The 23,605-nt window shown below is 43.5% G+C and overlaps 1 pseudogene; it reads left to right on the forward strand.

Annotated features, from left to right (window-relative positions):
- Positions 1-182: 182 nt before the first annotated feature.
- The window catches only part of LOC130401903 (calcium/calmodulin-dependent protein kinase type 1D-like), a 41,327-nt pseudogene continuing 17,904 nt past the window's right edge, over positions 183-23,605 (forward strand).

Raw genomic sequence — 23,605 nt, forward strand, 5'->3', positions numbered from 1 at the left:
TATATAAACAAGTTTGTATTCGAAGAGTACAGATACAGAATAATACACAAAGTGATATATACATCATGTCAGATGACTCTTGGGCTATCTAGTTTTTAATAAATGCAAAGACGTCTTTGCTTTTCCTTATACTCCTTCTAATCTGCCTCATCGACCTAATATAGACTAAAGCCCGACATAATCAAAACATTCAACCCACCATATTCTTAATTAACACATCAAGCCCCGCCCACGGCCAGCGCACAGGAGACTCGCGGCGTCCTGAGCGTCCAGACGCTCCTCAGACGCGTCCCGATCCCCAGCGAGCGCCAGGCCGTCCGCCGCCGAGGTAAAGAGCTTCTCTGGTTGTTATTCACCTGTACCGTGTGTCCATGTGTGTTGAAGTTTCATTGCGAGCTAAGGCTTCATAAAGGGACTAATTAACGAGTAGGCCTTCGAACTAAGGTAGGAATTCCCTACAGTGGTTTTATTGTAATGTTTGCCTTCTTCCACTCTGTAGCAAATCATTTTATTTTTTCTTTGGAATAACATATATATAGTATAGAAAATAGCACCGAATTATTGAATACAGGCATCGGTGAAGGAGAGGTAAAGATCAGTGACATTAAATAACGGAAAAATTGATCACATTTCTTAATTGATCACCGTTGCTGGTTGTTTTTCTTCACATTTAAGTCTGAAGGACTACTGTAGTCTATATATCTTTATAAGAATGTCACTATCACAATTTATGACTCAATGGCCTTTGAATGTTATTGACAATGGAAGGACGGCTTGGTATTCATGTCACATTTAAAAGTAGGAAAGGCTGTGTGTGATTGAAGAGGTTATGACCTTTCTCAGTATTACGGGCAGGATCTGTTGAGGGTGTCCCAGTGGTTATTTAATGCAAGGGATTCTACTTGGAGTCTAATCTTCCCTTTTTAAAATTCATCACAAGAGGGTAGGGAGGGAGTGAGGGAATCACACGGTCTGCTGCTGCCTCACGCCTGATAATCTGCTCCCCTTTTGGACCTTCTATAACCATAGGCCCAGGAAGGATTTGAACCTCCAGGACTGTTGGCACAGGGTGAAGCCCATGTTTTTTTTTTGGGGCGGGGCACATTTTCTGCTCATGTAAGGTCTAAGCTGTGAGAAAGCTCTTCAAAACATTTGAAATGAAAAACCCTTACATCACGTGTTTCCAATTCTTGCTCAAGGGAAACCGATAACTATTAGTACACAGAGATCACTTTTCCCTAGTCAGTCTGTCTTTTTGTCTGTCTGTGTGTATACGGCTGATTATGGTTTAGATTTTTGCTTTCTATGCATATATGCATAGTCAGTAGCAGTTAAGGGATGTTTAAAGAGATGGCCTGTGTATGTTAAGGTCATGTTAAGGGGTGTTTGGAGATGGCCTGTGTATGTTAATATTTCATGTTAATATTTCCATGGTAAGGGCTGTTTAAAGGGATGGTCTGTGTATCTTAATATGTCATGTTAAGGCCTGTTTAAAGGGATGACCTGTATTTGTTAATATGTCATTTTAAGGGGTGTTTAAAAAGAGGGCCTGTGTATATTAATCTGTCATTTTAAGGGGTGTTTGGATATGACCTGTGTATGTTACTATGTCATGTTGAGGGGTGTTTGGAGATGACCTGTGTATGTTAATATGTCATGTTAATGTGACTATGTTAAGGGGTGTCGGAGGAACACCAGCGCCACCATGGGGCGTAAAGAGATCTCCTGCAGCTGGAAGAAGAGCACCAACAACATCAAGGAGGTGTTTGACTTCAAGGGCAAAATGGGAGCGTAAGTCCTGCACTGTGATGGAATGGTTGTGATTGATCCAGGAGTAATGCTATTGTGCTGGTCTTCTTGCCTCCTCGAAAGGTTGTACTCTGGGACTTATGGTGTGTTCGAGATGCAGCATACACCAGCCGCACGAGTTGAAAAGTGGTAAATCTCCCAGCTTTCTTGCAGCATTTCACAGAGGCACGCCCCCTTTTGGTCGGTCCCACTCATGGAAATATTATAGAATGGACAGTGACACCGGATTCCAAAATGGCGCCCATTCATTCCTATGTAAACTGCTCAATGGCGCAGGGCAAGTGGGCAACATCAAGGAGAGATATGCTTCCGAATCATGGGAGCCTAACCCTATGACGCTCATGACGTACCGGATGCAGAAATACTCTTGTTTGTTAGCATTGTAAGCATTGTAGCATCATAAGCGAGAGGTCTGGGGCCTGTACTACGAAGGTCGATTAGAGGGTTAGCGAGGTATGTTGAGCTGAAAGCCTGGGTTAGCTGTACCACGAAAGTCGATCTCTTTAAGCGTCACTGTATCAACATGGTGACTTATGCTCGCAACCAAACCTGGTCGGGAGCAGCTTTTCAGCTTGCTGCGTTCGAGTATTCTCTGCGAACCGACTCGGATCTCGGATCTGACGCCATGCCCACACAATAATAAAACGCCAAGCGTTTTATTATTTCGCTCGGTCGTTGGAGGAAAACATGGACGCCGCCTGGAAAGCTGTTGTCGCGGTAGCATTGGCAGAGGACCAGGCGCTCCAAAATAAGTAGGCTATAGGCCATAGGCAGAGATACGGACGCAGTAAGGTATTGCAGTAATACGAGTGATTGAAAGTGGTCCAAGCACAACGAAAACAGTTCATACTTCAAGTCACACCGGGCGCAGCCATCTTGAATTCTGTCTCGGAATTTTGCTCGGTCACCACTGAGTTCAACCGAGATGGCGAGTTCGCCGTCCGAGGAAAAGGGGCGTGTTTGTGTGTGTCACTAGGCAACGTCCTCGGACCTCCGAGACTGATAGATAATAAAACGTATCCTGATCGGCTACTTAAATCGGCGTGCGCAGCTTCCTAGCCCCTCCTCCGACAATAGCGTCACCATTTGTGGGTGTTCCCGTGGACCTCGGCGCACTTATCGTACAGGCGTCTCTCCGGAGACAGAGGGTTTTTCGGGACAGAACCGACCCCTTGGCATTGTCTGACGATATTCTTTATGAGAGATACAGATTCTCCTCAGAGGGTATTCGTTATTTGATCGTCCTTGTTGGACTGTATGTAGGCAATGCTGCACAAAGAAGCCGTGCACTTACTGTTGCGCAGTGTGTCTGTGTTTCAAGTTCGAAGGTGGCCCCGCACGTTCAACGTACATTAACCTATAGTCAAGTGCCTTGTTGTCCATTATCCCTTATATAACCGCTATGTCAGTGACACAATTAGGCCTAGGCATCTTTTATTCTACAAATTCATATTGTAGCTGTGAGAATTATTAAGAAAAATTACCTCCATAGTCGGAAAACTAAATCATAGGCTAGATTCACCTGAAATTATTCAAATGGATGCTTACAACTTACCACATTGAATAATATTTTTATATTTATTTTTGACCTGGCCCCATGTTCGTAGGAGCGTGCTGGCACCACATCTATGGGGGTAAAAGGCATGATGATACATAATATTTTTTAGACAATATGCAGAATCTTTCCACTTACGAATTAACACGCTATTTTTTGCCAGCACGCCACCCTAGCCATATTATGGGCAACCGTGTGCCCCTTGGCTGTGATTTGAACTTTGAATTCCTTGTAGGAGTTCATAATAATACACTGCTCGCCTTGGATGAAATACATCGCCTTCGCTCGATTTATTTTGCATATGGGTGAGTCAAATGACCAGATAAACGCCCCTTTTATGTGAACGCGCATTGAACCTAAAGCGGAAAACCTGGTTCAACTAATTGAATCTAAAGTGAGCGTCGTGGTACCATTTAACTCTGATTGCGAGTTGCGGCTCTGTCGAGCCAGGTTTTCCCAAGAAAGCCTGGGTATGTTCAGCGAGGTTCGTGATATACCCCCCTGAGCGATCGCAGTCGCATTGTTTACCGACCATGACAGTATAAGTTAACATCATAAATATGAAAGATTGCTCCATATAACATATAATACCAACAACATAGTAAATGTATGTTGGCCTAGAAAACAAAACATTTCAATGTTATTGCTTAAGAAACAGATTCCATCCAACTATTTATGAAAAATGCTATCAATAATTTATATGCAAATAAATGGTTACATATCAATCAGCAACGAGGTTGGAGTAGCCTACCGACATAAATATTTGTAATAGGCCTATCTTTTGAATAAATGGGTGAATAAACGGTGAATCGCAATGATCGCAAGCAGAGGAACGTGAGAGTCATTGAGCAGAAGCTGAACCAGTCTAAAAATCCCTTTATCACTAAAACACTTTTGGTGATAAAAAGTCACCACAGCACCTAAAAACCATCAACGAAATTCATTGTTAAGTAAAAGGAAAAACCTCGGACACGAGAAGTTAACGGAGCAGTGCACTAGGCCCTCTCGAATGCCGGGCCGAACAACATTTGTTTCACTACGACTCCTTTCAGCTGCCCACCCCTCCTTCTCCAGCAAAAGATAATAACATAAAACGGCTAATAAAACGCTTGAGGTGGCGTTTTGAAAAGAGGAAACTTAATTTTTTTAGTACATGGCATAAAGATAATTATGAGCCTTGGATTGATGTCCAGTCATTTTTTGCGGAGACACATTCCTGTTACCCACTTGTATTGGAATGGAATGTGTCTCCGCAAAAAATGACTGGATATCAATCAATTGTTTGTTTTCGAGCTGGTTTGCTAAAGAGGCTAATGTAGATAACAATAATAATGAATAGCCAATGACTGTTCTGCCCCAACTCGTCGTGTAGCGATGCCAACATTGACAAACGGGAACGCTATAAGCGCTACAAGCCAGGAAATTACGTCACAAGAGCAACTTGTGCCGGTGGTGTACGATGCATCTCGAACACACCAGCCTTGGAACCGCTTTCTCATGTGGTGGGGACATGACTTGTTGTCCCAGTGGACAGGCTCACGTTGGGCTGCCATGGTAATCCCTTTCAGCATCTCACTGAGATCGGGATTACAGGCGAGCCAATTAGCAACGCTTTGACCTTAACAAGCTAACCTTTTACACTTTTCCTCTTCAACCTCCTACTTGAATTAATTGTCTTCTGCTTAGGGTTCCTTAGTGAAATGGACAGGTTTACTGACATATTGGGAGGTTTTGGTGCGATATCGAAAGTCTTTTTTGACATTTATATATAGCTTTTCAGAATGTTTTTTTTTTTTGCCAAAGTGTTAAAAAAATGCTCCAAAATATTGCACAGTAAACAGTAGGTGCGTTTCCATCCCCCTAATTTAATACGAACTTTGAAGTATCGAATCAGTAAACGGTGATGGAAACACCAAAATTCGCATCAAAATCCTCTGATTCGCAAAAAGGTTTATCCGCTCGCTTGAGGTGGTTTTTGAGATATGCGAAAGAGAGTAAATTTGCAAAATGGGAGATGGAAACACATTTTGCGCATCAGCTGTGACGTAGCGAACTTTGAACACACAGGACTGACAGTCTTTCCGATTTCCGCATAACGACCGGCCATAGCAACCCTGCCAACATCAACGTATAACTTCATCACCCTATTCCGCACCAACCACTTGATGGAAACGCACCTAATTCAAATTACTTTTTTGAGAACTTTCTAAAGATTTGCATCACCTTTTAGATGGAAACGCAGCTAGTAACGTTGTACAGTTCTAGTGAATTGAATGGTTCCAGTGGCGGACTCAGACTGTTGGAAGGGCAGCGGGCGAAAAAATAAAAAGGCCACATTCTGCACAACATGGGGCGCAACCAGCGTGAAAAAAGCTATGATGCATTATGTATGGCACTTTCTCTCGTATTCACCACTAGAGGGCACTTTTTCAACCATGGAGGCACTGTAGGGGCATTATGAGGGCACTCATTGAGGCACGATATCAGATTTTCTTGTTCTAGAGTGCTCATCATCATAATATATTGTATGAAGGGGCACCCGAGGGCACACAATAATTATTTTCACATGTAAAGGGAAGCCAATAAGGCACTTTCTTGAGGGCACTTTTTCCACCGTGGAGGCACGAGGGGGGGTGTATGTGTGTGTGTGTATGGTGTGTGATGTGTGTTTGTGTGGGCTGTCTGTGTGTGTGTTCACTGTAAGGACTGTGCATTGACGTCATAGAGCAAGGCAGGGACAGCATTAACCTCAGTCAATTATTGGATTTACAGTCTGGGCGAGGGTCCACAAAGTGGTGTGTTGTGCATTTGTGTCTGTGTTCCTTGTTTTCAATGAAGTGCATTCAGGGTTAACCCTAACTCTAACCCTATATATATATATATAATTATACATAAAAATATATATAATTATGTAACTATCTATAACTATATATAATTACATAACTATATTAATATAACTATAAATATATACATAGAACAACAGGCGTTCAGCTGTGAAAGCCAACTTCTAGATTAGTCCATGCCCATGTTGCCATGGCCACCTTTTTCTGCGGATGTCCAGGAGAATGGTGTGCCAGGCTGACCCCTGCTGGCTCCAGAAGGCCATAGCCTCCCTGCCTTTGTAAACAGTCACTTCAGGTCTGCCAAGCCTCGACACGACACCATACATCAAAAACATTAATTATCTGCTATAGAAGGGAAAGTGTAGTAATTTGGGTCTCTACCATGACCAAAACATTTAAAGATCAGCCAAAACAGTCGGATAAACAAAACAAACCCTAACCATTTGGTAAATTCAAACAAAAGTTAGAAAACAGGTTTCTATTTTCTGTTTGAGTGACTTGATTGATTGAGACTCTTACCCTGGATATTCTGAAGCTCGGTACTCTCTGTCAAACTGATATTCTCAGTTCTGAGGATTGTCAACTTTCGCATTCATACCGTTGCTAAAGTTACCGTTGCTACCGTAAACAATATAATAAAAGGAGAAAAAAAAAAAGCTAAATAATCTCCCCTCTTGATACTTTGCAGTTTTATTATTTGGGCCTCTTTTATATTATTCACCGTAGCCGGTAATCGACTTGTGGACTTCCTGGAAACATGGACCTACCAGCAAGGCACAGACTTGGAAAGCAGTCTTTTTTAATAAACTCCTGGTACTCTAACTAAGTTGTTGATGCTTTGTTTTAGGTGTATATTGACCCAGCCATGCTGCTCCAGAGGTTTGGTGCTATTTTTTAGCAACATGACTGGTTAAAAAAATTCAATTTGGAAGTGTTCACACCACCCCAAGCCAAAGTAATGGAAGCCATTTGGGCTGTTACATTGCTCCGGGCATTCGTTGGCAAGCTATATACTCGTTAATCAACGAAAAAAAGTTTCTGGAGGCCTTATATTATGTGTCTTCAATGCCAAAAAAGACCCTGGGATCAATTTTCACCGGAATTACACTTTAAGGGTAAAAAGTATATTTAGTTGCACTTTGATCCTATTTATCTATGAGTAGGGGTTGTTATGTTCCTGTTTTCTTCAATGGCTGCCCTCAGCTCATTGCTTATGTAAAGAGATTGAGGCTAATCCACCTGCCTGATAGCTGGTTAAACCGTCCTGCAACCTCCCTCACCTCCAGACCTCTAGTGTGTGTGTGCATGCGTGCGTGCGTGCATGTGTATGTGTGTGTGTGGATGGGTTGTTGGGTGTGTGGATGTTTCCTAGTTGAGATATTGTTTATTGCATTAAAAAGACCCTTAGTGCTGCTTTAACCTTTTTAGTTGTCCTCCTCACTTATTTTCTATTGTTGAATATATTGTTCTCTCTCTCTCTCTCTCTCTCTCTCTCTCTCTCTCTCTCTCTCTCTCTCTCTCTCTCTCTCTCTCTCTCTCTCTATCCCTTTGTCTCTCTACGCCTTTGTCTCTCTCTCTCTCTCTCTCTCTCTCCTCTCCTCCTCCTCCCCTCTCCCTCTCCTCTCTCTCTCTCCCTCTCACTCTCCTCTCTCTCCCTCCCTCTCGCTCCTCTCTCTCTCCCTCTCTCTCCCTCCCTCTCTCTCCCTCTCTCTCCTCTCCCCTCCTCCTCTCTCCTCCCTCTCCCCTCCTCTCCCTCTCTCTCCTCCTCTCTCTCCTCCGCGCTCTCTCCCTCTCTTCTCTCTCCTCTCCTCTCTCCCTCCTCTCCCTCTCTCCTCCCCTCTCTCCTCTCCTCTCTCCCTTCTCTCCTCCCCCTCTCTCTCCCTCTCCCTCTCTCCTCCGCTCCCTCCCTCTCCCTCTCCTCCTCTCCTCTCCTCCCTCCCTCTCTCCTTCTCTCTCTCTCTCACCTCCTCTCTCTCTCCCTCTCCTCCTCCTCCCGCCCCTCTCTCTCTCCTCCTCTCCTCTCTCTCTCCCCTCTCTCCACCCCTCTCTCTCTCCTCTCATCTCTCTCTCCTCTCTCTCCCTCTCCCTCTCTCCCCCATCCTCTCGTCCTCTCCTCCCTCTTTCTCTCCCTCTCTCTCTCTCTCTCTCTCTCTCTCTCCCCCTCCTCCTCTCTCCTCCTCTCTCTCTCTCCCTCTCCCCGCCTCTCGTCTCTCCTCCTCCCCTCTCTCTCCCCCTCCTCCTCTCCTCTCTCTCTCTCCCTCTCTCCTCTCTCTCCTCTCCTCTCCTCTCATCTTCTCGCTCTCTCCCCCCCCTCCTCCTCTCTCTCTCTCCTCCCTCTCTCTCCTCCTCCTCTCCCCTCATCTCTCCTCTCTCTCTCTCTCTCTCTCTCTCTCTCTCTCTCTCTCTCTCGCCCACTGTCTCTCTCTCAGAGGCTCCTTCTCTGAGGTGTTCATGGTGCGGGAGAAGAAGACGGGGAACCTGTACGCCCTGAAATGCCTGAAGAAAATTCCTGGCAAACACAACCTTTGAGAACTGAGATCAAACGTGTTTTGAGAAAGTAAACAAGACTGGCCACAATCACACACACACACACACACACACCAACCCACACACACACACACACACACAAACACACACACCCACACACACCAAAAACTCAGGGCATGCTTACAAAGTAAGTACACTGACCAAGCACAAGGTTGGTGGAGTAACCCGTTTCCTCTCCTCCCTGCAGGATCAAGCACGAGAACGTGGTGAGCCTGGAGGACTTCTACGAGAGCCGTACCCACTACTACCTGGTCATGGAGCTGTGAGTTTCGCCCACACCTGCAACCTAGAACCCCCCTAACCTTGACCCCTAGGGACCCCCCTGGCAACCTCGACCTCTAGGAACCCTCTGGGGACCCCTGCACCTTGACCTATACACCCCCAGGGACCCCTAGCACCGGGTGTCCCTCTAGGGAACCCCTCTGGGGATGATGTAAACACATGTATATGGTTGATACATCTCAATAAGGGAAACACACGCTTCTTCATCTTTAACTCATTGAACATGAAATGCACCATAGGAACAAAGAGTCGTTACAGTTACAGATGTTTTATGTAACATGGTTTAACGTGTGCGTGTGTGTGTGTGTGTGTCAGGTTAGTCCGAGGGGAGCTGTTCGAACCTGAATTCCCTGATAAGTGGCATGACAGAGAGGACGCCAGCCTGGTGTGCGGAGCAGGGGCTGGAGGGGCTTCGCTATCTCCATGACAACAACATTGGGCACCGAGACCCAAGTTGGGGGGCCCGCAAACGCCAGCCATCAGATACAAACCCAAACACTACGCCTCACAGACTCGTCCTCGCAATGATACCAACACACCACACACAGTACACACACACAGTACACACACACACAAACATACACAGACAAACATTCTCACAAAGACACACACACACTCACACAAATGCATGCACAAACACAGACACACACACAAACACACTCACAAAGACGCACGCAAACACACACACACACACACACACCAACACAACACACACACACAACAACACACACACCAAACACACAACAAAACACACACACCAGTGGCTTTAAAGTGAGGGGGAAGGAACCCGCGAACGCCCATTGGTTTCCATTGCCTGCTTGCACTGTTGGTGTATGGTGGCATAAGAATGTGAGACTCAAGTTGTTTCAGGGTGTTTTGTCGAACTAAAAAATAGCAGGGAGGGATAGTTATGTGAATGAATCTGATACAAAGTCACCAGTGGCATCACTGTAATTTGAAAGCTGGTGGGCGGCATGTCTTTGAAATGGACTACAAGGGCAGAGGGAAAGGATGGAATTGTAAAAGTAAATAAAAAAATCTGGGCCTCTTGCCCTCAATGACTGAAGTTATTGGTTGTAATTTAGCTATGTTTATTTTCAGGTACAATTGTTTTAAGAAAATACTGACCAAAAGTGATGCCATTTAAAACCCTAACCCTATCATGCTCTGAATCATTCACCCTTTCCACAATATCAAACAGAACGGTCAGAGTAGCAAACTAGTAAACGAGAACATTATTCTAGATATAACCTTATCTATAGGCATGGTGCCTAGCAAGGAAAGTCGCATAGCGGCACCAACGTGAACTTGACACTAGTCGTGGCATTTGGTTGCCCTATCAATATTTTTCACATCAGGGAAACCATAAACAGCCCACGTTGGAGATTTGCCATTATTCATTAGCAAACAGGGCCAGCAATTACAGTCGATTGCTTGTAATGCTACCCAGTAAGCCATGAGTACCTAGCAACCATTGTAGCACCCACAACACTGACGTTGCCATTACTTTTGGTGATCTCGATTTTGCGAAGTGGTCTACCTTTTTCTTTGGTCGCTAACTTAGCACTCAAGACGGGGAAGGATAACGAGGTTGCTGTTTGCCAGGAATTTCTTCTTCAGGCATTTCAGGGCGTTCCCCGTCTTGACACTCAATAAATGGAATGCTTTGTGTAATTAAACATGAACAATGTCCTCTGTTTCCATTGTACACTTTATTCGCAAATGTTAGAATTTCGTTATCCTTCAGATGATTGCACCTGCTTTGCGTCTCTTAGACTGAGCGGCAATGCATTATGCAGGCAGAGCGGGTTTGTTTGTTATCGACAGCGTTGCCAGATTGGGTAAATTTCCCGACCGATGATAATTTTCCGAGTACTCCGTGGTGCATTAACCGGAAATTACAATCACGACTGCCGCCGTGGCTCCTCCCCCGCAATAAACATCCCGCTTTGAACGGTGAACTCTTTACGCCTAGCAGCTATAAAAACGATAAAAACTACAAAATGACGAATTTGGCTCAGCCTGGCTCCGCCTTTTCCGCTATGTAGCTAAGATGGCTGCCGTTAAGTACGGAAAGTGTCCTTCGATTCACACTTCACGATTAGCCCGTTTTGAGTACGACATCCGGGTCCTTGAAGTATACATGGGTATCATGTGACGTCACAGCTTCTTTTCGCCGGATCTGAATTGGAACGTACTACGTACTCAAAATGTGGCTAGTAAGTACGGATAGTACGGCCCCCTGGAACACTGCATACTTCCGCAATCCACCAGTGCTCAGTTGCCAAGCCTGGTATTGCAGCTGTTTAAGCGGGCTGTGGACGGGTCCCTCAAATCATGGGACCCAGAAGTAGATATATCCGTTCACTCCAATACAAGTGGGGAACAGGAATGTGTCTCCGCAAAAAATGTCTGGATATCAGTCAAAGGCTCATAATTACCTTCATGCCATGTCCTAAAAAAATTTAAGTTTTTCTTCTCAAAACGGCACCTCAAGCATTTTATTAGCCGTTATCTCGCTGGGGAAGAGGGGTGTGCAGCTGAAAGGAGTCGTAGTGAAACAAATGGCATCCGAGAGGGCCTAGTTCAGTGCTCCGTTAATGTGTCCGATTTTTGGACTGGTTCATCTGCTGCTCAATAACTCTCACGGTCCTCTGCTTGCGATCATTGTGATTCATCATGTATAGATCCATTTATTCAAAAGATCCAAAGAAAAAGAACAGGGGCATTACGGTATAATTTTATATTGTTGTTGGACCGGAGTGGGGGGATGGGCACGCATGCGTTCTATATTTCTGCATCCGGTACGTCACAGACTAGGCCACGTGTCTTGGCCCCATAACGCGGAAGCAAATCGCTCCTGTATGTTACCCTGCGCCACTGAGCAGTTTGTATAGGATGGAATGGGCGGCCATTTTCCAGTCCGTGGTCCATCCTTTATTATGTCCATGATTGGAACACGGCAATGGACCTGATTCGAAAATGCCGCCTATTCATTCCTATGTAAACTGCTCAATGGCGCAGGGCAACATCAAGGAGCGATATGCTTCCGCATCATGGGTCTATGGCTACGCCCTATTTCATGACGTACCGGATGCAGAAATATAGAACGCATGCGTGCCCATCCCCCCACTCCGGTCCAACAACAATATAAAATGATACCGTAATGCACCTGTTTGTCTTTGGATCTTTTGAATAAATGGATCAATACATGATGAATCACAATGATCGCAAGCAGAGGACCGTGAGAGTTATTGAGCAGCAGATGAACCAGTCCAAAAATCGGACACGTTAACGGAGCACTGAACTAGGCCCTCTCGGATGCCATTTGTTTCACTACGACTCCTTTCAGCTGCACACCCCTCTTCCCCAGCGAGATAACGGCTAATAAAACGCTTGAGGAGGCGTTTTGAGAAGAAAAAACTTACATTTTTTTAGGACATGGCATGAAGGTAATTATGAGCCTTTGACTGATATCCAGACATTTTTTGCGGAGACACATTCCTGTTCCCAACTTGTATTAGAGTGAACGGAGATATCTACTTCTGGGTCCCATGATTTGAGGGACCCGTCCACAGCCCGCTTAAACAGCTGCAATACCAGGCTTGGCCGCTGAGCACTGGTGGATTGCGGAAGTATGCAGTGTTCCTGGGGGCTTGATTGAAACCAGAGAATGTCTAATATGAGGAGAATGGGCACTCGCGGGTTAGTTCCGGTTTTCTGGACTGGTTGCAGTAATAATCTCTGACCACGTGGGGCGCTCGTAGGCGAGTCCAGAATGAATGGGAGCCAACAGGGTTTTATCCTCAGAATCCACTTTTCTCACAATGTAATTTTTTGTCAAGTAATTTGAAAGTTGCTATCAAAAGGTAGGGCTAAGATAATAAACTCAGCTGAATATTGCATTTTTTATGGTCACGTATCTGTTCTAAAAAGGCATTAAAAACATGCGATGACGTCACACATTGTCATACTGTCAGAGGTACTGCTTTACGGCAGTTTCTAAAGCACTTCCCTTTTCCCGCAACGATAACACCAGCTGTTGGAGGTAAGGCTTTTTTTTGCTTAATACCCTAGTTACAGAGTATTTTGAAAAAAATGTAAAAAAAAGAAATGCGCGAATGTTTTACATATGTATGTTACTTGCAGAGAGTGTTTTTTCTAATCCTCACTAGTGCCGATGATAAAGCTTTTTTTTTTTGTAACGATTATGAGCCATTTCTTTTCTCCTAAAATAGAAACCTGGATTAGAATCATAATTTTAAGACTGCATCAATTTAGTTTACATCAGTAAACAATCTGCTAGAGAGCAGTGTTCTGTTGTACTCCTCCTCATGCCTCTTCCTTTCTTGATCTCTACAGTTGGACCTTGATGCTGTGACAACGGACAAGTCTTCTTCCTCTGTCCTTTTCCCCTGCCTCTGTTCAGTATGTTCAGTGTTGTTAAATCATTTCTCTTTTTTTTTATTAGTTACTGTTCTTATTGTGTTCTTGTTAGTGTGATGTTTGAATAAACTCGCCTGTTGCAATGTTGGTATAATGTTTTTATAATTACTGTTATACAACTGTTACTGTTTCAATGTGAACCAGACCATATTTCTCATTTAACAAACATGTGTAGTTTATAATGTGTTGCAGGGCAGAGCAATTATATTCAATGGCTTAAAACAAACCCATCTGTAAAGATCAGTGACTGCATAGAAAAATCAATGACAAGTGGTGTAGATGGTTTTCCCTCTGTGCAAGGTCATTAGCCCAAGTCCTACAAAAAAATAACGACTGTAAAAGCAGATGTTGAAGTTGTTAAATCGTTATCTAACCATTTGCATGGAACAATCGGTTAAGGTAAGTTAAGTGCTTGAGTCTCGATACTTTAGAGAATGTCTAGCGCGCAACTTTTTTCCTTACCAGATGAAGCCTCAGGTAGCCTAGGACCATTCATACAGGAGCAAGCAAGAACGTTTCCTTTTTCTGTCCTTGGGAAACGAAAAGACGGAGAATCCGTTTCCACTGTTAGTGCAGTTTATCATTGCACATTTACGAGGCATTTCTTTTTTAAACTATCTTTATTTTCGAAAAATAGACAATGACAGATGAAATGATATTGAGCGGGACATTGACTGTATTATTTAAGGTGGTCATACCGTACCTACCATGTAGGCCTATATAACACATTGAACATTGAACACAAGAAATGGAAGAAATTCCATTTATGCCCATGTACTTTCACCATACATACTATCTAAAAAATAAAAGGGCCTGCAGGAAAATATAAATACAGTACGCAAAAATTTAGTTCGACGGAAAGTCGAAGTTAACACGTTTCTGATTGCGCTTCAGCTTCAGATGCCGTCAAGAGGGGTCTCTGGTCGTAATCAGTCGCAAGTCCGTCCCTGACCAATCAGCATTCATTAGCAGAATGCTAGCGTGTATGTCCAACAACGGCCCAAACTGTAAGAAATTGAAAGGACATAAGTACTCACTCATTTGACTTTTGAACCATAATCTATATTGAACTTGCGGAATCTACAATAAAATTTGCGATATTTCAACGACAAGCAGGTGAAAGAGGCATAATTAGCCGTCTAGCCCCATAGACTCCCATTCAATCTGGACTCGCCCTCGATCACCCCCAGTGGATGTCTCATGGAACTACAACCAAGATCGGTACAATGGGGCGTATAGGAAGTGCCCAGGCTCTTCGTAGACGGGCTCTGTTGAAACCCATGTTATTCACCGGCCGCCAGTACTTTCTGGGAAATGAATGGGAGTCAACGGAGGACCTTCCTCCCTGAAGTAATTGTCAAAAGGCGATAGGGGGTGCTAATGTCCCTTTACCCAGGGAAACAAACATTATATATTCAAATGCATTAAAGTAGTCATATTTAAGGGCATTAATTCATTACAGTAGTCGTATTCCCAACCAAACATGTAATGCTTATTCTCCATCAAAACAGTCGGAGTTATCAGAGTATTCATTATTTATTTTTGCAATCGTTCAAAACACATTTTCCTTACAAAAATAAATATGCGTCTCACAATTTAAATCATGTCGAACCAAGGCCTGTAACAGTTTAAAAAAAAAAAAAAACGAAACAAGTAGCCTAACCAATGCAAATAATTTAAATCTGCAAATAAAACGGCAGCAAATGGACTATGGAAATACTCTGCGTTTTGATCTTCTCTACACGGCCGGGATTAAAGCTGGGTCTTGCGGCGGTGAAAACACTAGGTTGCTGCGGGTCTGCTTTCCCGAATTCACTGTGTTTCAGGAGCATATGTTGCCGCATAGTACTTTCTAGTAGCTCGATTTCGCTTGGCATATTTTAAATTTCACCTTATGATCTCCTATTTCTTTAAAGTATTTCAATTCTTCGCTGCGCTTTACTTTAACCGCCATCTCTTAACTTTTGGAATTCTGTCGTGCCTGCACACGGCACGGAACGCGCCACACAGAAATGGATACATTTCATTTGCTTTGTGCCCACGGCTTGCGTTAGTGGCGCCGACAGAAAATTGATACATTTGCTTCAGAAAACTTAGTTTGTGTATGTATATGCAAACTCGAGTTTGCCTGTCCACCAACCAAGTTCATTTGTAACGAGGAGTACTCGAGTAATCGATTCCTCACGCCCATCCCTAATACATACATACCAGTGGAGGCTTCTCCATTGAGGAGAGGGAGGAAGATCCTCCTTAACATTGTTCGGAATAAAAAATGTAGATTGCCCAGACTACTGTAATGAATTAATGCCCTTAAATATGACTACTTTAATGCCTTTGAATAATGTTAGTTTCCCTGGGTAAAGGGACATTAGCACCCCCTATCGCCTATTGACAATTACTTCTGGGAGGAAGGTCCTCCCTCAGCCTCCGTTGACTCCCATTCATTTCCCCAAAAGTACTGGCGGCCGGTGAACAACATGGGTTTCAATGGGACTGAGTGGGTGTGACCTTAAAGTGTAATTCTGGCGCAAATTGAACCCAGGATCTTTGTTTTGGCATGAAAACCCATCAAATAAGCCTTCCAGATACCTTTTTAATTGAAAATAGAATATCATAGTTTCCCGGGCGCAATGTTTGGCGTCCATGTTGTTGGCTTGGGGCATTGAGTTTCGCTTCTAAATCTGCATTTTTGAACCACTAATATTGGTCAAAATAGCACCAAACCTCTACAGTAGCATGACTAGGGTCCCTACCAGAGATGGAAATTAACTTTTTTGCCCACCAGCCACTGTGGCAGGTAGATTTAAAAATCTACCAGCCATTCATCTTTTTTACCAGCCACTTTTTATACGCTATATATTTTTTTAATATATGCGTACATTTTAAACAATATAATGGTAACAATAGATAAGAAAAGTGTTTTTCATACACATCAGTTGGTGTTACAATGACAAGTTTGGGGATAATTCATCTATCCAAAGTATTTTCATTAAAAAACAAATTGACATATTAACAATAAAACAACATGCATGGCTACACCATCATAAGTCGGAAGGATCATTCGTTTTTTTATAATGTGACTGCATACAAATGTGTCCACAGACATGGTAACTAACGTATGATAGTAAGCATAATTGGCCCTTAAAGGTTGCGTAGGTGATTCGCTTTTTTGGCCATTTTTGCAAAATTACTTGAAATCCTTATCATAACCCGCTTACAGCCACTGAGTTAGAAGTACTGACATGAAAATTAAACTTGTCAATCATCTGTGGAACGGGCAGGGCTCGAAAAACTCCAGCCAATCATTTCCATTGCCACCGAGTTTCATTGGACAGTAAGTACGTCAATCAAACGGTCGTACTGCACTCCCCCTCCCCCGCGCCCCGCGCGCGACCCCTTCGTGCAGTACTCGTGACCCAGAGCTCGTGACCCAGAGCAAGCTCCTGTTTGTTGTTATCCTGCGGTATCTACTGGAACTAGTTAATCCACATTTGGACCTAGCAGTCGAAGACAATTTCCATGGCAGACAAGACGCCACCATCCCCACCACCACCACCACCACCAGCAAAGAGAAGGAAAACTCTTTTTCAGAGAGTAATTGATAATAAAAACGCTGAAAGAGAAAAACAAATCAAGAATAATCCTAGGCGCTGCTTTTGAACGTTTGCGGCAACTGAAGGACGAGAAGGGTCTAAAAACCGATGCTTGTGTGGCGGTTGACCTAGTTTCAAAGTTTATACCGTTTATACTCGGTAATACCGGTGTTGAGACGAGTGTATTACTCGGTGTGAAAATGTCCACACCGCGGCAACCCTAGTGAAAACCAGGACTTCCAATACAATTATATGAAACAAACATACATTTTCTAAAAATAGTAATGATTTATGTGACCGTTTAATGTTTATAACATCTGGTGCAACCGTAGCCGCGAGAACGTATTCTCAGCAGGGGGTGCTGGGAAAAAAAACCCGGCCTGCACTAGACTCGCAACTCGTCACATTGATAAAAAAAGATATATAGCAGCGCAGCTCAATTACACCAGTGCATGCGCGCACAGTTGAAAATCGATCGTTGTGTTCACTTCCTTCACACCATGGTTCACATCCAGCTGCTCACAGAACAAGTTTAGCGCACCACCGCTCCCCTCACACTTTTTCATATAACCTTTTTTCAGCACTAGGACATATGAGCATTAAATAAATGCTGCGTCTCAACATGCCTTGGACAGCAGCGAGGATGACTCGCTTTGCCACGGGCCGAAACAGTTCGGAGCGACCACAGCCAGAGCGAACACAGCGGGGCAGAGGAGTGTCAGGAATAGTCTTTGGTGTACACATCAGTACGGCCTATTTGCACTACTGTTTAGTGGCAATGCAGTGTTTTATTCTATGCCTTTTTATTTTCGTATATTATTTCAATGAATACAATTTATTTATTCATGAAATCAAGATCTGGTCTTCAAATCTTTTTTCCAAATATAGGTCGTATTACAATGGGGTTTGTGTTTATATTCGGACCAATACGGTACAGCGGACGCTCACATGACGTTAAGCATTTCCTGGTGCATAATGTGACGCTTCAGAACCTAAAATCCCGTTTCTCCCCATTGATACGACAACACATAACCGGCGTTTTCAGAAATCTCCACTTTGGCCGGAGTTTTTAGAAATGATCGTTTTCTGTGATAAGACAGGGCCTCGGACAGGGGGTGTTGCAGCACCCCCAAAACCCCTACTTCCCGCGGTACTGGGTGCAATTTACAGCTGAATGTAGTGCCATGTTGTTAAACGAAAACCTACGCTAGCCTGGCTCGCTCTCGCGCATCTCTGTTCGCGCTCGTGCATGATTGCGCGTCCAGGTACTTGGAATGGGTGGAGTCAGAGTCAGCGTTGAAGGAGAGGGGGTAGGACCATTTGAGTTGTGTATTTTCAAAATCTGCTGGCGTTTCGCAAATCGCGTACCCAACCTTTAACACTAATATTCAGAAAAAAATACTGCCTCAAAAGGCTATTGGCTTAAGCAATACAAGTAGAGGCATATACTTGAACTTTATACTCTGAACTTTTAAACGTTGCAAACGTGCAAACTATATTTATGTGGCATTCAGTCCAATGCTGAAAATATATCTGTGGCATTCAGTAGGCCAATGCTGTGGTAAAGTGTGTAAAGTATGACCAAGTGTTTCTTTCTGTTCAATAGATAGAACTTTATCAATCCCCTCTAGGAGAAATTTGTTAATGTTTGTCCCTATAAAACAATAATGGTAAAATAATAAATACAAAACACGACGGTAACTGTGTAAGTCAAGCCGTCCAATCCGAAGGCTCTACCTAACTACTCCCCCTACTCACTTCCACCAATGCAAAGCAAACAGAACTGAGTAGGGGAGGGCGTAGCCTAACTAGTTTGTGAATGACCCAGAGAAACGCAACGCAAATTCAATTCAACATGTATGAGGCTTTAATAAAATCCCGGACGATTTTGAAATTCCGCCACACATTTTTTTTAAAGTGTCTCAAAAAGAGGGCATGTCCGGGCAAAAGAGGACGTCTGGTTACCCTACGTATGGGAAACCGATTTGATCCCTACCTGTAACACTGTTAAATAGCGGCCCAAATTGGTAATTTCTCTGCTTGAGAAATGCGAAGTGTGGCGTGTGCATGGGTTGAATTTTGTGTGTCTCACGCCGAATGCGTGAGACTTGAGATCCCTGTTACCGATACATTATCCCGGATTCTGACAGTCGCAATTCAGCAAAAGAGGCGTAGAAGAAGAGGGGGCGGGATGTTGACGGTAATGGTTGTGGAACTGTGCAGCGCCATATAACGAATGTATTAAATATGCAAATTTGATCAGACCTGATTGGAAAGTCTACCCGACACAGTGGCGGGTGAAGTGACACAATGTTAATTTCCATCCCTGGTCCCTACACATAAAACAAAGCACAGAAAACTTAGTTTGCAAACCCGGAGTTTATTTAAAAAGACAGTTTAACAAGCATTACCGGTAGGTCTGTGTTTACAGGAAGTCCACACAAGTCGATTGCCGAATGCGCCGGAGTTCAGTTCAAGGAAGAAAGTTTTGAAATTTATAATTTATATAATTTATAATAATAAATAATATATAGCAAGTGTTGACACGTAAATTAAAGTAATTGCATATGTAAGTTACAGTTACAAAATAATTGTTCACTACAATCAAGCATGGCACGTTGTTGACGGAAGACGCACTGCGCACGTGATTGACGCATAGAGTGAAGGACAGCTCAATCACTGGAGAAGACGACTGTTCTACAGCTTGAAGTCAAGAGAGAGATGGTTCGTGTTTGTGTTTTCCCCGGCTGTGAAAAAAAATTTAAAGTTACACTCCAGAAACTTTCCATATACTAGGGTGACCAGATTTGAGTTTGTGAAAAAGAGGACACTTCGTCGCGGGGGGGGGGGGGGGGGGGGCGAAAACATGGGTATTTTTTCTTTAGTTCGTCCGTGAACTTACATTTACGTTTAGGCATGGCTGCAGATGTAATGTGCCGTTGTAAACAGAGTGGAAGCGGCAAGGTGCTCAATGTTGCCAGATTGGAAATGGCAAAGTAACGTACCAAAGGCTCAAAATGGTCGTATTTGGAGGATAATTATCGTGGCTCTGGCAACCCTCAGATCGGTCGCCCAATGACAGACTCTCTCTACAGTCAGCTCGCGCAAGAAGGTGGAACGTAAGGGAGATACCATTTCCAGAACTTGGAAGGCCGTAATAACCATAGACATATACAATGGTAATAACTAGTAGGTTATGTGAAAGACCCAGAAACACAAATATGCGACGAGGCAAAAACAAATATGCGACGAGATAATGTCCGAAAACCGGACATTATCATCAATTAATAAAACCCCCCCGGACGGGACGTAAAAAGTGGACATGTCCGGGGAAAAGAGGACGTTTGGTCAGCCTACCATATACTGTCATTGCGGTACAATGACCGATCTCTGGTAGACCAGTGGCTTATTGTTCTGAATATGGACATTGAGACGCCAATCAAGACGCTAATGCAAAAAATGACTGGATATCAATCAAGGGCTGATAATTATCTCTGGACCCCTTGAATCGAGGGACCCATCCACAGCCCACTTAAACAGCCGCAATACCAGGCTTGGCCGCTGAGCACTGGTGGATTGCGGAAGTATGCACTGTTCCTGGGGAATTGTATATTAAACGTGTTACCCTGCGACATTGAGCAGTTTTTATAGGAATGAATGGGCGCCATTTTGGAATCCGCTGTCCATTCTATAATAGCTCCATGGTCCAGACTCTCTGTACAAATGAAATGAAGTACGAGAGTCTGGTAGGACCAGGCTACGTCATAAGTAGTTATTTCGAAACAAAATTGAAAGGATAAAATATAGATTTCAATATCATGGGTATATGTGTCTACACAAACAAAAATAGGTAGCCTAATAATTAATCAAAAAATTATAAAAAAATATGTAAAATTGTATATACGCTATCTCCTACCTCCTATATTCTATCACTTTACTGACACAGTAAAGTGATAGGATCAATCCATAGACCAAAGGACTTAGGAGGATAGTCATTGCACAGCTGTAACCAAGTATTCTCATTATAGCCTAGTTATATCCTAGTTTTGCATATTTATACATTGTATCCTATTTTCATATTTCATGTGGCATCTGTAATTTTATGTAGGCTACAGCATCTGAATTTTAAATTGAGCTTATATCTTCTTTTTACATTTTACCTTTTGCTGAGGTGGTCGCTGTATTACTGTATAGGCTGTCTGTATTTGAGTAACAGTTATTTGTATTGTGTAACCTGCTGGATTATGAAAGTTAGTTTGGGGTCAATAAAGTGTCTGTCTGTCTGTCTGTCTGTCTGGGGGGAAATGCCGTGAAAAATGTACGCACGGTGCATTCAGGATTAGGACTGATATAGCATATGTCGGCCTAGGCCTAGTTGATCGTTTTTTATTATTTGAAGCATTCATATTAGTCCATTATTTTCTTAGGCGACTCTGCTGTTGGCCTTGATGGGGAGATATTTTTTTGCTGCCATGCACAAATAGTTGAATCCAACAACATTCCTGCGTCTCCCCCTCCTACAGAGCCCATTTAAGCACCGTGTCAGTAGAAAGTTACAAGCCTATGAACGTTGTTAGAGCAGTGCACGTGTGTTCATGTTAAGAGGAGTTTTGGGAAAAACTGACATTTTTTACGAAGGTTCGAAAGAATGATGGGCTGATGGGCCTCTTAAGCCTATCAGTTAGGCTACTTGGCTCCCCAGTTCATCAATGTCTCTCTCTATGGCTCCCTCTCATTCCTTTCCACTGTGTATTCATATAGATTGAACAAGAGAGGATGTAACGATAACTCCACGAAAATAAAGGCTCCATGGCTATAATAATTTAAATATAATTAACTTATAAAACGTGTAACAAGACACCGAGATGATCTGGCTGGCTGACTAAAAAGGCACTGAATTTCGAACTTATAACACTGACTAAATTGCGATCATAAAAGGTGACCATCTGACAAAAGCACAAATCTGACAATAGATGGATTTGATCCGACAACCTCTTCCCTTCAGAGCAAGCGTCTCTATCGATCAGGCCACACTGACCGCACGGTTTATTTTGGATTCTCTGATATATATCTATATGACGCTATAACTAATAACAAATGAGAGGAGAAATCGTCACAAGCAGATCTGTGCTGAACTTATTTGGTCTGCTTGTCTTGTTCAGCGATTGGGCGCAAACACTTCAAATGCATTGGCTGAGAGAAAAGAAGGGCGGAGTTTATTAGCATACTAGAGAGACGCCGTATGTTACGCGCGTTGTGATGTGCACAAACGCCCGTATTTTACCCGCGCTTCGATGCTCAAAACAGCGTTTTTTACGCACGCTCTTGAAAGGCTTCATTGCGGCGTAAAAAGCGGCGCAATGAAGCCCAACAGCTTTTCGCAGTTTTTCTGCATTTTACTGCGTTTTTTACGGCATAATGAAGGTGATACGTGACTGAATGAGGGCGTTTTCTGTCGGGGATGGCTTGCCATCGATACGCGGTAAAGTTGTTTAGAACGCGTGCTGATACGCGTAAAATAACGTTGAATTGAGTCCCCCTGGGCTTGCCATACGTTAAGGTACGGCCACACTTTCAACGCGTTAGAGGCGTTGAAAATTGGCATTTGTGCATAGGGAACCATTGGTGTAGGCACGTAGACGCGTTACTAGCGTTAAAGCGGCACGTTAGGGGCTTTAGACGCGGCATACGCACGTAATGACGCACGTAAACGCAGCAACGCGCCCAATGCGCAAAGTTCAAATTTTTTAACTTTTGAAGCGCCTACTCGTGGCGCTTAGCCGCGATAGCCAATCAGCGTGGAGCTTGGCCCGAGTCACTGGCAGAGAGTAACGAGTGACGCTTGCACAGAAGCATATGGCGGACATCTTTCTTTATTCTGGGTGGAAATAGTTACATAGTTACGCCATTAAAAGCGTTTATGCAAACATTTTTAGCGAGAAATGTGCATTTTACTTTCATAATGTTCGCTCGGTGAATGTGAAGGATGTTTGGTTTGATAGTTATGACGAAGAGGGAACGCTCCATTCACTTGCATGGGCAGCGTCTTTGGTTGCTAAGCAACCTCAATGTCATTGGCGGACTATTTCTCTGCTGATCAACACTACGAATGCTGGAAACACACCAGACACATCATGTGAAGTTATTTAACCCGATTATTGTTATTTATATCCGAGATTATTTATTCCAACCCGATCGAAGCTCTATCATGCACCCAAACACGGCGGCGTTTGGGTTTCTTACCTCGTACTCCTAAATCCAGCGCAGCAAACGTGGGTGCGTAGGCGCGTTGAACCATTTTTGTGACACACAATGATCAAGCATCAGGTTAGGCGCGTTACTCGCGTAATTTAACGCGAGTAACGCGTGCAGTCTGGCCGTACCTTAAAGGCTAATTCCGGTGTAAAATGGATTTGCGATATGTTTTGTATGATGACGAGTTGAAACGTTAATTTTGCAGCACAAAAACCACATATAGACGCTTTCTTCAGTTGGCTGTTTTTAGCTGATTCTATCAAAACGATATCAAC

This window comes from Gadus chalcogrammus, chromosome 13, assembly GCF_026213295.1.
Source record: "Gadus chalcogrammus isolate NIFS_2021 chromosome 13, NIFS_Gcha_1.0, whole genome shotgun sequence".
Taxonomy (NCBI): Eukaryota; Metazoa; Chordata; class Actinopteri; order Gadiformes; family Gadidae; genus Gadus; species Gadus chalcogrammus.